Below are 13,199 nucleotides of genomic sequence, written 5' to 3'. Positions count from 1 at the left end.
AAAGTTGGGATTTATGAGTTATATAGTTACACACACATTTTTAAAAACCCTGTTCATGGACTTTAGGCCAAACGCCCCTACCCTCTCCATTCAGCCATTAGATTTAGTAACAAGAGATTGTTGATAGCTTTGGAGAGGATAGTTTCAGTTGAATGGTTGGGTCAGAAGCTAAGGAATCTTTAGAACCCTTCTAGAACACATTCTTTTTCCCATTCCTCTGAAAGCTGGAAAAATCCTGTACTAAATAATTATAAAAGGCAGAGCCAAGGACAAGAGTTCACAAAAGTCTTGCTTGTCCTGTTTAAAAAGTGAAGAAATGGAGGAAAAAACCCTGACTTCCTTTTTTTTTTCTCTTCATTTTTACATTATAATGATTATGAATTGTCTTTTCCTTGTAACAAAGAAAAACAGTGGGATAAAACTAGCTCATAAGTGACCTATACCCAGAGATTCCCTTCCCCTCCAACTCTTATCCAGGAAGTCATTAAACTTCATTACAATTCTTTCCATTAGAATTAGAAACTTTCATTAGAATTCATTGATTTCTTTACTCTATCATTTCATGCAAATTTTACCATGTTTCTCTGAGCATATGACTAGTAATAGAATCTCTGAGTGAAAATATGAACATCTTAGCAACTGTTCTCACATAATTCCAAATATTTTAGCAGAATGTTTGGAGCAAGAGACCTAATCTACAGAACTGACAATGGACAAGCACAAAGTTAGAGCTGAAAGAAACATTTAAGTCAAACCCCTTTGTAAAGATGAGGAAATTGGGACCAGAAATATTAAGTGATTTGCCAGTAGATGTACAAGTCTGACTTGAATCTAGGTCCTCAGACTCCAAACCTAACATACTATAGGTATCATTTTTCCAGGGCTTTGCCCTCTTCTACCCCTGACCATTTTATAGACAGAAAATACCTTTAGGGGCTCTATTACTTATAGGGTCGTGAGCGAATGCTCCATTCTCTTTTGTTCTGTATGGATTCTGGAGGGCATCTGCTGACAAGCGGAAGCTAAGATGTCCTTTGAGTGGAGTAAGGAGGAAGGGAGGGGCGTGTGACCCTCTGGGCCACCAGAGGGCAGTAAGACCATAGCCAAAACCAGTCTACCATCACAAAAGGAGGCTGTTGGCTTGAGAGAATAATGAGCATTCTTTCACAGAATCATCGGATGTCTGAGCTATTTGGAAGCTTTGACAGCATGTAATTAGTTCAGCCCTCTAATTCTACCTCAAGGAGGTAAAGTCACTTTTTCCAGATCACCCACCAGAGCAGAGGGCACAACCAAAATTCTAGCCATTACTTGTCCTTTTTTCTTTCAGTCTAGTATTTTCAGGATATGTTGGGCTTGTAGTGATTAAAAATAATTTTATGACTTTGGTCTCTGTTCTCAAAGTGCTTTCAATACAATTGGAAATATATGAAAAAAAGATAACTTACTGCCACATGAATGTTGAAGCTTTTCCCTACCCCATGGGAGTCTGCTTAAGTTGGATATCTTTAGTTAATGAACATAATGAGCATCAGTTAAAAAAAAAAAAGTTACAGTTCCTCATGCCCAAGCTGTGCCAACAATACTACCAAAATTAATATACAATTTTAATGCTATTCTATTTAAATTACCAAAAGGCAACTTCACAGAGCTGGATAAAATAATAAGGAAATTCTTTTAGAAAAGTAAAAAATTAGAACATCAAGGAAAATTATTAAGGACAAAGGGAGAATAGTATTTTCTACACTTCCAACTAGACTATAAAGCATCAGTCATCAAAACCATGTGATATTGATTTAAAAATAAAGCCAGATCAATGGAACAGACTAGACAAGTGAGGTTCAGAAACAATAAAATTTAATAATCCAGTGTTTGATAAAATGGAAAACACAAGTTGCCTAAGGGGGAAAAAAAAACTCCCTACTTGATTAAAAATTCTAGGAAAACTGGAAAACAGTCTGACAGAAATTAGACTTAGAGCAACGCTTACATCACACTCTACAGTTCATTCTGAATGAATGTGATTTTAATATTAAAGATCATACTATTAAAAAATTAGAAAAGAAACAGTTCTACAACTGTGCTATATTCTTAATCAATTAAGAAGTAGAGGCAAGATAGATAACTGATTACATGAAACTGAAAAGCATCTGCACAGACAACTTTAAAGCGTAAGGGAAGGTGTTGAATGGGAAAAACTATTTGTATCAAATTTCTCTGACAAGGGTTTGGTATCCAACATATATAAATAAACATATATAAGATTAAAAGATATTCCCCAAAACAAAAATGATCAAAAATATAAATAAATCATTCTCAAAATAACTACAAAGTATTAACAACCACATGAAAAAATGTTCCACATTATGAATGAAAGAAATGCAAATCAAAATAATCCTGTGGTTATACCTCATACCCTGCAAATTGACCAAAATGACAAAAACTGTCAAAAGTCAATGTTGAAAGGGTTGTGGAAAGATAGCCACATTGATACATTTTTGGTAGATCTGTAAAATAATTTTGAAAAGCAGTTTGTAATTATGCAAGTAAAGTAATTAAAATGTTTATACTATTTGAAGCAGAGACTCCATTACTAGATTTATATCCTAAGGAAACCATCAATTAAAAAAATGTCACCATATTTTTCAAAATATTTATAGTAGCACCTTTTGTGATGGCTAAGAATTCAAAATAAAGTATATGCCTATTTTTTTCATTTTTTTGGCCAGGGTGAAAAAGGAGACTCTTTGCCTCAATTGTTACCTGGCCTTAATCACTGTCAAACTGACACCTGTTGAAGACCTTAGCTTTAAAAGCCCAAGGTCTCTCACTGCATCCAGGGCCATGTCCAGTGGTCCTGATCTCTATCTGGCCATTACATCCGGATGGCTCTGGAAGGGAAAGTGAGGCAGGTGACTTTGCATGGTCTTCCCCTACTTAAATCCAATTAATTTGCATGTCATAGGATCACCTGCCTGATGTCATAGTCCTCCAGAATGAAGGACAAACAACAACAGCTAACCAAGATGTAGATGAATGTAATGGAATATTATTCTGAGATTCTGAGATAAAAAACAATGTAGGAGAATCACAGAAGATCTATATGAATTGATAGTGAAATAAGCAGAGTAAAGAAAACTATACACAGTGACTACAACAATGTAAATGGAAACAACTACACCACACACACACAAAAATCAAAAGGGAGTGGCAAAATTATAAAGATCAAGTGGGAATCAAATTAAGAGTTATGAGAAAACACTCCTAGCTTGCCCCTTTGTGGAGATCTAGAGGTATTACACATTGCACATGTTTTTGGACTTTCTCAATGTATGGCTTGCTTAGGTTAACTTTTTTTTCCCTCTGTAAAAAATAGATTTTATTTGTAACATAGGATGACTTTTGTGGAAGAGATACATAGGAAGAGACATACATGAGATACTAAAGTGATATAAGAAACAAAACCAATAAATTTTTAAAAATAAATTCATGGGCCCCTATTTGGTTTTTTTCTTTATCAGATCCAATTACATTTACTCAAAACAAGCAAAAGCCCCACATAATCATACAGGCTAGCAAGATAAATAAGAAGGAAAATATCTTCCTCTAATACACAAAGGAGCAGACTCTTTCACAGATGCCCAGTGGGAGGAGCAACACGCATGAGAAAGGTTCAATTTAAGCTCCTAGGACACAACTAGCTGACATACCTGTCTTAGAAGCTGCTACTTATTGTTTCCCAGTAGAACTTAATCTGTCATGGGCTTTGATTGGCTGAGATCAACAGGGGGCTTCTTTGTCAGCTAAACTGTGATTGGTTCTCTGCCAGGTGGTGACTTTTTTTTTTTTTTTTTTTGTCTTTCCAGATAGATTTCCATTTTGGAAATCAGATTACAGATTAAGAGGAGAAGTAGAGACCCCAAAGGCTGATGATTTTTCTCACAGAGTGGCTGAGGTGACAGAGAGTGCCTGAGAAAGAAGGGAAAAGAATGAAAAAAGAGCCAACTAAAATGGTGGTCTTAATTTAGTTAGTTGTCTTGTTGGGGTGGAGGAAGTAGGGACGCTATTAGAAAAGTCACAGGAAAGAAAGTTGCTGGAGATGCTGATGGCAGAAACCCTGAGCTGCCCCTGAGAGTTAATGGGGATAGTGGTGGGTGTCACCAGGACCTCTGGGATTCTGCCAGGTTGCTGAGGGTGAAGGAGCTCTGGGAACACCTCAGCAAAGGCTTCTGTAGGAGATAATCCATGAGTCAAGGAGCTCCTGAGCTGGGCTGCTGCTAATCTGTAAAGTGGTCAATCTCTGAGGGCCTCAGTCCCCCAAGTTATGACTCTGCTAATAAATGGCTTTCAGACATCTCTGAAAGGGCCCCCGTAGCATCCTCCTTGATAAATCTGGTGGCCTTCCATTAAGAGCTTTCTTGGCCTCTGAGAGGTACTTAACCCTCCTGAATGCTGCTTTCTCCCATGCATATCCTTTGTGTCACTGCTAGTGCGCCTCACTATGCGTGTCTCCTCTGTGAGTCTCTCTTTGACAAACTTTTATTAGATGTCTCCTATGTGCAGTAAAGAATGGGAGAAGCTAGGAACACGGAGATGAAAAATGACATCCTCCTTAATGAGGGCACTCCTCCAAATTATCCTTAGACTTTTATAATCCTTTTTCTGTTCTTCTCTAGGTATTAACCTACCCTTCCACTTTTGTCACAAATATTTAGGACACTCACCTCTTTCCTGTACTCCAGACACACTTATCATAATATCCCTGAATTTTAGCTCTAGAAGAGACTCTATGGCCATCTAGTCCAACCGAGATGCATTAAGCAATCACCATTCTTTTCTTTTTTATTAAAGCCTTTTATTTTATTTTTTTGCTGAGGCCAATTGGGGTTAAGTGACTTGCCCAGGGTCATACAGCTAGGACGTGTTAAGTGTCTGACATCAGAGATTTGAACTCAGGTCCTCCTGACTCAGAGCTGGTAACTCTATCCACTGTGCCACCTAGATGCTCCAAAATCTTTTATTTTCAAACATATAGATGGATACTTTTTCAGCACTGGCCCTTGCATAGCCTTGTGTTCCAAATTTTCTTCTTCCTTCTACCCCCGAAATGACAAGCAATATGTAATATGTAAACATATTTATACAATTATCTTGCTGCATTAAAAATTAGATCAAATAAGAAAGTAAAGGAGTAAGAAAACAAAATGCAAGCAAACAACTACAAAAGGAGTGAAAATGCTATGTTGTGATCCACCCTCAGTTCCCACAGTCCTCTCTCTGGTATAGATGGCTCTCTTCATCAGATCATTGGAACTGGCCTGAATCATCTCATTATTGAAGAGATCCATGTCCATCAGAATTGATCATTGTATAATCTCATTGTTGCCATGCACGGTGATCTCCTGGTCCTGCTCATTTCACTCAGCATCAGTTCATGTAAGCCTCTCCAGGCCTCTCTAAAACCATCCTGCTGATTGTTCCTTACAGAACAATAATATTCCATAACATTCGTGTACCACAAGTTATTCAGTCATTCTCCAACTGATGGACATCCACTCAGTGTCCACCTTCTTTCCACTACAAAAAGGGCTGCTACAAACATTTTGGCACATGTGGGCCCCTTTCCCTCCTTTAAGATCTCTTTGGGATACAGGCCCAGAAGTGACACGGCTGGATCAAAGGGTATGTACAGTTTGATAACTTATTGAACATAGCTCTAGATTGCTCTTCAGAATGTCTGGATCCATTCACAACTCCACCAACAGTTTTCCCACATCCCCTCCAACATTCATCATTATCTTTTCCTGTCATCTTAGCCAATCTGAGAGGTGTGTAGTGATATCTCAGAGTTATCTTAATTTGCATTTCTCTGATCAATAGTGATTTAGAGCACCTTTTCATATGATTAGAAATGGTTTTAATTTCTTCATCTGAAAATTGTGTTTATATCCTTTGACCATTTATCAATTAGAGAATGGCTTGAATTTTTAAAAATTTGAATCTATATATTTTAGAAATGAGGCCTTTTTCAAAACCCTTGTGTAAAATGTTTTCCCAATTTATTGCTTCCCTTCTAATCTTGTCTGCATTGGTTTTGTTTGTACAAAAACTTGTGAACTTGATATAATCAGAATTATCTATTTGGTGTTCAGTAATGAGTTCTATTTCTTCTTTGGTCACAAATTCCTTCCTCTTCCACAGATCTGAGAGGTAACCTATCCTATGTTCTTCTAATTTGCTTATAATATCACTCTTTATGTCTAAATCATGAGCCCATTTCAACCTTATCTTGGTATATGGTGTTAGGTGTGGATCAAAGCCTAATTTCTGCCATACTAGTTTCTAATTTTCCCAGCAGTTTTTGTCAAATAGTTCTTATTCCAAAAGCTGGGGTTTGGGGGTTTGTCAAACACTAAGCAATTACTATTCTTCACAAATTCTGAGCATTTTCACTGGCCACCCTCCATGCCTGGGACCCCAGCTCCCTTCATCTCTGCTTCTTAGTTTGTTGGCTCCTTTCAAGCCTGAGATAACATCCCATCTTCCACAGGAAGTCTTTCCCAGTTCTCCTTCAGCTTAGTTAGTGCATCCCAAGTTATCCTTTCTATACCTTGTTCATACACAGTTGGTTCTATTTTGTTTTCCCAGAGCAGGGAGTGCCTTTGTATCCAGAATGCTTAACCCGGTGCTTGCCCTCTACAAGACCTTAATCAATGCAAGTTGATGGTCTAACTGACTTGTAACAGCCTCAGCTTGAAATTCTCTATTAAGGGAGGACCCCCACCTTCTGGGGCAGCCTGCTTCACTTTGAGTGACTCTAGGTATCAGGATGGTTTTCTCCCTCTCAGACATGATCTTTGCAACTTTCACCTCTTGCTGTCTGTCTGATTCTCTGGGGCCTAGCAGGATAACTGTCAGCTATCTTCCACAAGATAGTCCTTCAAATATTTGATGACAGATGATATCTTCTCTGAGTCTTTCCTTCTTCAGGTTAAATTTGCAATGTCTTTCAAATGATCTTGCTGTGACATGGACTCAGGCCGTCCATCATCCTCCCCCACTTATGTCTTTATGTATGGTGCTCAGACTGAGCATGATATTCTGAAATTGTTAAAGAAGGGTGGGTCCTGGCAGGTACCTCTTTTAAAGTTGTCTAAGAACGAACACAAGTTTTTGTCTTCTGACTCACATTGAACCTACTGTTCACTTAAACCCCCAGATCATTTTCAGACAAACTGCTATCTAATGATTTCTCCCTTTTCTCACACTATGTAGGAGAATATTTTGAACCTTGTAATCCTTTATAGGAGTTAGATGGTGCAGTAAATAGAATGGCAAGACTGAAGTTGGGAACATCTGAGTTCAAATGGAGCCACAGATAATTGCCAGTTGTGTGAGCCAGGGCTCACACTTAATCCTGTTTGCAGTTTCCTTATTTATAAAAGTGAGCTGGAGAAAGAAATGACAAACCACTCCAGTATCTTTGCCAAAAAACCCTAAGAATCAGATAAGACTGAGCCACGACAACAAAAAAACTTTACGTATATCCCTATTAGACACAACCTAATTTTCTAGCTTGTCAACATCTTAATGTGTCCTATTTCTGTCATGTAATTATGTTGGCTATCCTGCTTTTGTGTCAAATGTGAATTTGATGGGCATGACATTTATGCCTTCATCTAAGTTATTGAGGGAAAAAATGTCAAATTGCACAAGGCCAAACAGAGATCCCAGAGACAATCAATCTACTGGAGGTCTCTTTCCAATGTGACATTAACTATTAGGTCAGCCTTTGAATTTGGCCGTTTATCCAGTCCTGAATCTATCTGTATTACCATTTAATTCACTTCTCTCCATTTCCACTCACAAGAATATCCTATGATAAACATTAGTTATTATAATGTTAGCTAAGCATTTATAGAATATCTTAGGCTATTCTTGTAATATTTAAATGATTTAAAAAATTAAATAATTAATTTTAAGTGATTAAATACATGCTATTATTTTAGCAAAGCATTTTTAATGTTAAAAACCAACATTTATTGGTTTCTTACTTATACCAGAAATGCATTAAGATAGCTATAAGTAAAAGAGGATAAGAGTGTCTGTTCATGATAAGTTTACTTTAAAAAAATAAATCTGAGATGTCTTGTTCTTTTTACATTACCAGAATTTTTCTCAGTATCTCTTCTCCTTCCTCCTACCAGAAAGCCACCTTTTAACAAATAATATTTTCAAAAACATTATCATTTATTTTTAACATTTTTCTTTTCACCTCCATCCACCCACTAAGAAGGTAAACAAAATGATATCAATTATACATGTGAAATATATTTCAATATTAGCCATACTAATTTTTAAAAAGTAAGAAAATGAAACTTCAGTCTTCACTCAGTTCTATCTTTAGTTTTATCTTTGGAAATAGCTTTTTTCCCTGTATTATTCAGAATTATCTTAGATCACACTATCAAGTTTTTTATGGTCGATCATCATTACAACATTGTAGTTATTGTACACAATACTCTCCCGTTCTCATTTCATTTTGCATCAGTTCCTATGATTTTTTTTCCTGCAACCAACCATCTTCCCTTATCATTTCTTTTAGTCCCAGTATTATTCCATAACACTTATATTCCCCAACTGATGAGCATCCCCTGAATTTCCAGTTCTTTACCACCACAAGTTGCTATGTATATATTTTTGTACAGATAAGTCATTTCTCTTTTTTCTTTGATCTCTTTGTGGATATAGACCTAGTAGTGTATTCTTGGGGAAAAGTGTATGCATAGTTTCATAGTGCTTTGGACATAGTTTTAAATTATGCTCCAAAATGACTGAATCAGTTTACAACTCTATCAACAGGTTTTTTGTTTGTTTTTAGTGTAAACTGTTTTCCCTCAACTTTTCTAGCACTTGTCATTTCTAATAGGAATAAGGTGGTACTTTAGAGTTATTTTAATGTATATTTCGCTAAACAAGTGATTTAGTGCATTTTTATATAACTACAAATAATTTTGAATTCTTGTCTTGCAAGTTCCCTGTTCATATTCTTTCATTATTTATCATTTGGGGAATAGTTCTTATTGCTATAAATGTGACTCAGTTTCCCATATATTTGAGAAATGCAGCCTTTTTCAGAGAAACTTGCTGTAAAAAATTACGATATTACTTCATTATCAATGGTAATTTTGAGGAAAATGTTGTTTCCTTGAGTATCTCTTTTAATTAGGTTTATTTTTGCTTTTGTTCTAAGATCTTGATAGTTACCATTACCTTTTTTTTTACTTCAGCTGAAACATTAAAAGATTCTGCTCCAGCTCTTCATTTTAACTGTCTTTCTGTTTCGAGCATCTCTCCTCTCTCCCTTTTCTCTGTCTCTCTCTCTCTCTCCCTTTTTCTTTTCTTTTTTTTTTTTCTGTATGAGGCAATTGGGGTTAAGTGACTTGCCCAGGATCATGCAGCTAGGAAGTGGTAAGTTTCTGAGAGTAGATTTGGACTCCAGGGCTGATGCTCTAACCATTACACCATCCAGCTGCCCCTTAAGCATATCTCTTAGAAGCAATATGGTTAGATTTCTGGTTTCTAATTTATTCTGCCTCTACTCTGGTTCTACCTTTTGCACTTAACTGACTCTTTTCTCTCCGTGAAATTCTTTCTTTCTTCTTCCTGTTTCCTTCAAATCCCAGCTCCAGCTGCACCTTCTACAAAAAATCTTTTCCCAGTGCTAGAGATTACCCAGAATTTATCCTTTATGTATCTTGTTTATGGATAGTTGTCTGCTATAGGTGAGAGCAGGGACTGTTGGGGGATTTTTTGTCCCCAGTGTTTAGCACAGTGCTTGGCATATAGTTGGTGCTTAATGAATGCTTATTGACTGACTGACTTCCATGTCTTATAATTAGCCACATGCTATTGATTCTGCATTTTGGGGGGAGGGTCAGAGAATTATAAAATGTAGGGTTTATAAGATTTAAAGGTGGAAGAGAATGTAAAAGTTAACTACTTCACTTTCCTCCTTTTATAGAAAAGGAAACCTAGCAGGGTACACGATTTCCTTAAGCTTATGCAGCTAACAAATATAAGAAGTAGGGTTCCAGAGCAAGAACCCTGATTCTACCCCTAGATCCTTTCCACCATACCATCATGCAGCTCACTCTTGCCTTCCATTTTCATTCCTGTTCAGATCTTTTTCTTGATTGTAAACTAACTTCTAACTGGTCTCTCTACCTGAAAACATTTTCCTTTTCTTTACCATATGGCAATGACAAGTAATTTACTTGATGCACAACTCTTATGTCAGTCTCCTCCGATGTCAGTTTAAAAAGCAGCTTGGTGCTGGCCCACTCCCCACCAAGTGAAGCCCCACACTCTGAAGGCTTGGGGGATGGGGGAGAGAAGAGCACACTGGGTTTGCTTTCCAAAGCTCTTGGTTCATAACTCTGTTACATAATGCTTTTAACATCCCAGGAATCACGGGGATTCTTTGCCACTGTTTCCTCATCTATGAAATGAAAAGATTGACCTAGATGACTCATGAAGTTCCTTCTAGTTTTAAATTCATAATCCTATGAGCCTTTTATCATGCTTTTGCACTGGCCATACTTCAAACCTCTCTTCCTAAAATCTCTTGTTTTTGTTAAGATCCAAAGAATCAAAAGCTTTTCCTTCCAGATACTAGTGCTTCCCCATTTACCTTCTATAAATCTCACATATACCTAGAAATGTATATTTTGTATTTCTAATAGAACATAAATTCCTTAAGGACAGGGACTAATTTTACTTTGTATTTTTTTTTTTTTTGCCTAGCACAATACCCATCATATAACAATAGGTGCTTACTAATGGCTTGCTGATTGTTTTTCTTTAGTATCATCTAGAAGTGAAATTGATTCTTCCTGTCCCCACAACATTCTGTACTCAATTTTCCTTGAACTACTTGACATTATATTGATATATGTCACTTGCTGAACCATAAGTTCACTGGGGACAAGACAGGAACCAAATTTTATTCACTTTGCCCCTACCTCTTAGTATGGTTCCTACATAGTAAGTACTGAATTGAATGAACAAACTCCAGGCACCTTTTAGCCCTATTAGTTTATACACTGAAGACTTTTCCTTCAGTTGACTTTAATAGATGGAAAAGGGGGCTTAGATTCCCAAGACCAAACATGTCAAACAGAGTCTGCTTGTATGGTGAATTCAGGGGTCTAATATTGCTTCTGTAGCCTTTCTTAGGACCAAACCCTATAAACTAGAAAAGAGAAGCAGACCGTACTTCAGATGATTCAAAGCAGACCATAGACACTGGAACCCAGAAACCTATTTCCCATCTGGTTTACTTATTTTGCTATCTAAGAGAAATGAGATACTTTCCAATTGAATTCAGCATGTAAGCCTTCGTTGCCTATTCAGTTAATGTGGCAGTGATAAATCAGAATAAAGCCCTTATGAATAAAAAAAAAGACTCAATTTCAGCATAAAAAAATCGTTGACCAGAGAAAGGAAAATTGAGAGAGGCTGATAAAATACACTGTCCTTAATTAGAGTGTCTGCATCACATATCAAATCAGCCGTAATGCCCAGATTTATTGGCCCTGGGAAGATGTAAATGAAATAAGCTAGAAAATGAATGGAAAATTCATTACCTGTATTAAAATTTATCTGGGATGTGGGCCTGGGCAATGATGCTTTCAGTCAATTACAGAATTTCAGTAACTTGGGAGTCTTTGTGCCCTTCTTTGGATGTTTTTTGTTTTGTTTTGTTTGGTTGGGTTTTTTTTTTGGTTTTGTTTTGTTTGCCATATGCCACTGTATTGCAATGATTTCTCTCCTGAAACTTCAATCATGTCTAGAGTATGGACTCTCTAGTTTGAAAGCAATGTTCCAATGTTAAAATTCTATTGCAATGTCCTGAAAATCTTTCCAGGAATGTTTATCTCTCTCTGTCTCAGTTTCTCTGTGAAATTGGAACATTTGATCTGTTCTTAGTTACAAGAAGGAAGACGCTGAAGCAAAGAAAAAAATAAGAGTTCACATTTCGATGACATTTTAATGTTTCCAAAGCTAAACAAAATTATATTTGATTCTTTGAAAAGGTTAGCAAAATCAATAAAACTTTAGCTAACTTGTTTTTAAAAAGGGAGGAAAATCAAATCCCACCCCCCCACACACAAATGAAGTGAAACCATAGTAAAGAAATGAAAAAGAATTGGAAGATTAGGTACAGAAATACAAAATGCCCAAGTTAACAAAACACCTAAAAGGGCTCATAAATAATCTAATTTTAGAAAAAAATTAATTGAACTAATTGTAAATTAGGAGAAGGAAAAACTTAACCAAACAAGTCCTGGTCCACATGTATTTATAGGAACTATCATATATTAAAAGCATGTTAATATCTATACTATACAAATTATTTTCAAAAATTAAGAAGAAACTTATTCTCATACTGTTTTAATAAGATTATCTATTTATAGTTTTAATCACTAAATCAGGAAGAGATAAAGGAAAAAATAATATATAATTTCTGGCAAAAAAGTCACATTATTATGATCAAGTTGGATTTATATCAGATATATAAGGACAGTTCAACATTTAGAAAATGATTAACATAATCACATTAAAATAAAAATATCCATCATTGTATAACCACATCAACAGATACAGACAAGGCCTTGACAAATTATAACATTAAATTATGATTTTAAAAAATCTTTCAAAGCACAGTCATTGAAAGACTTTTTAAAAATAATAAAAAATATATATCTAAAACTCAAAGCTAGAATTACGTGCAATAGGGAACACAAAACTAGTAAATTCAAGAGTAAAACAAAGATGTCCCTTTTCCTCATCATTATTTGACATAGTTCTAGAAATTCTAATGATTATGAAGAACATAAGACACAGAAACTGAAGGTATAAACATTTTTTGGAAAAGGGGAGACAGAATATCCCCTTTTCCTGAGCGATGCTTTATGTACCTTAGATAATCAGATTGAAAAATAAATAGAAACAATAGAAAACTTTAGGAAAGTAGTAGGATATAAAATAAACCCATAAAAACCATGGCGTTTCTATTTGATAAAAACCTAATCTGGGACAAAATATTAGAAAGGAAGTCCAATTCATAGTAACTACAAAATGAATAAAATGTACAAGAAACAAACTGGAAGTTCATTTGGTACCTGTAGCAAAAC

General features: G+C 35.9%; 1 protein-coding gene across 1 annotated transcript in view; it reads left to right on the top strand.

The window, feature by feature from the left end:
* The window catches only part of PROK1 (prokineticin 1), a 52,938-nt gene that overhangs the window by 681 nt on the left and 39,058 nt on the right, over positions 1-13,199 (top strand). The window lies entirely within an intron of this gene.

This window comes from Antechinus flavipes, chromosome 4 (genome assembly GCF_016432865.1).
Source record: "Antechinus flavipes isolate AdamAnt ecotype Samford, QLD, Australia chromosome 4, AdamAnt_v2, whole genome shotgun sequence".
NCBI classification, from domain to species: domain Eukaryota; kingdom Metazoa; phylum Chordata; class Mammalia; order Dasyuromorphia; family Dasyuridae; genus Antechinus; species Antechinus flavipes.
The sequence above is the reverse complement of the archived record's forward strand: the minus strand, read 5'-3'. Positions and strand labels throughout refer to the sequence as shown.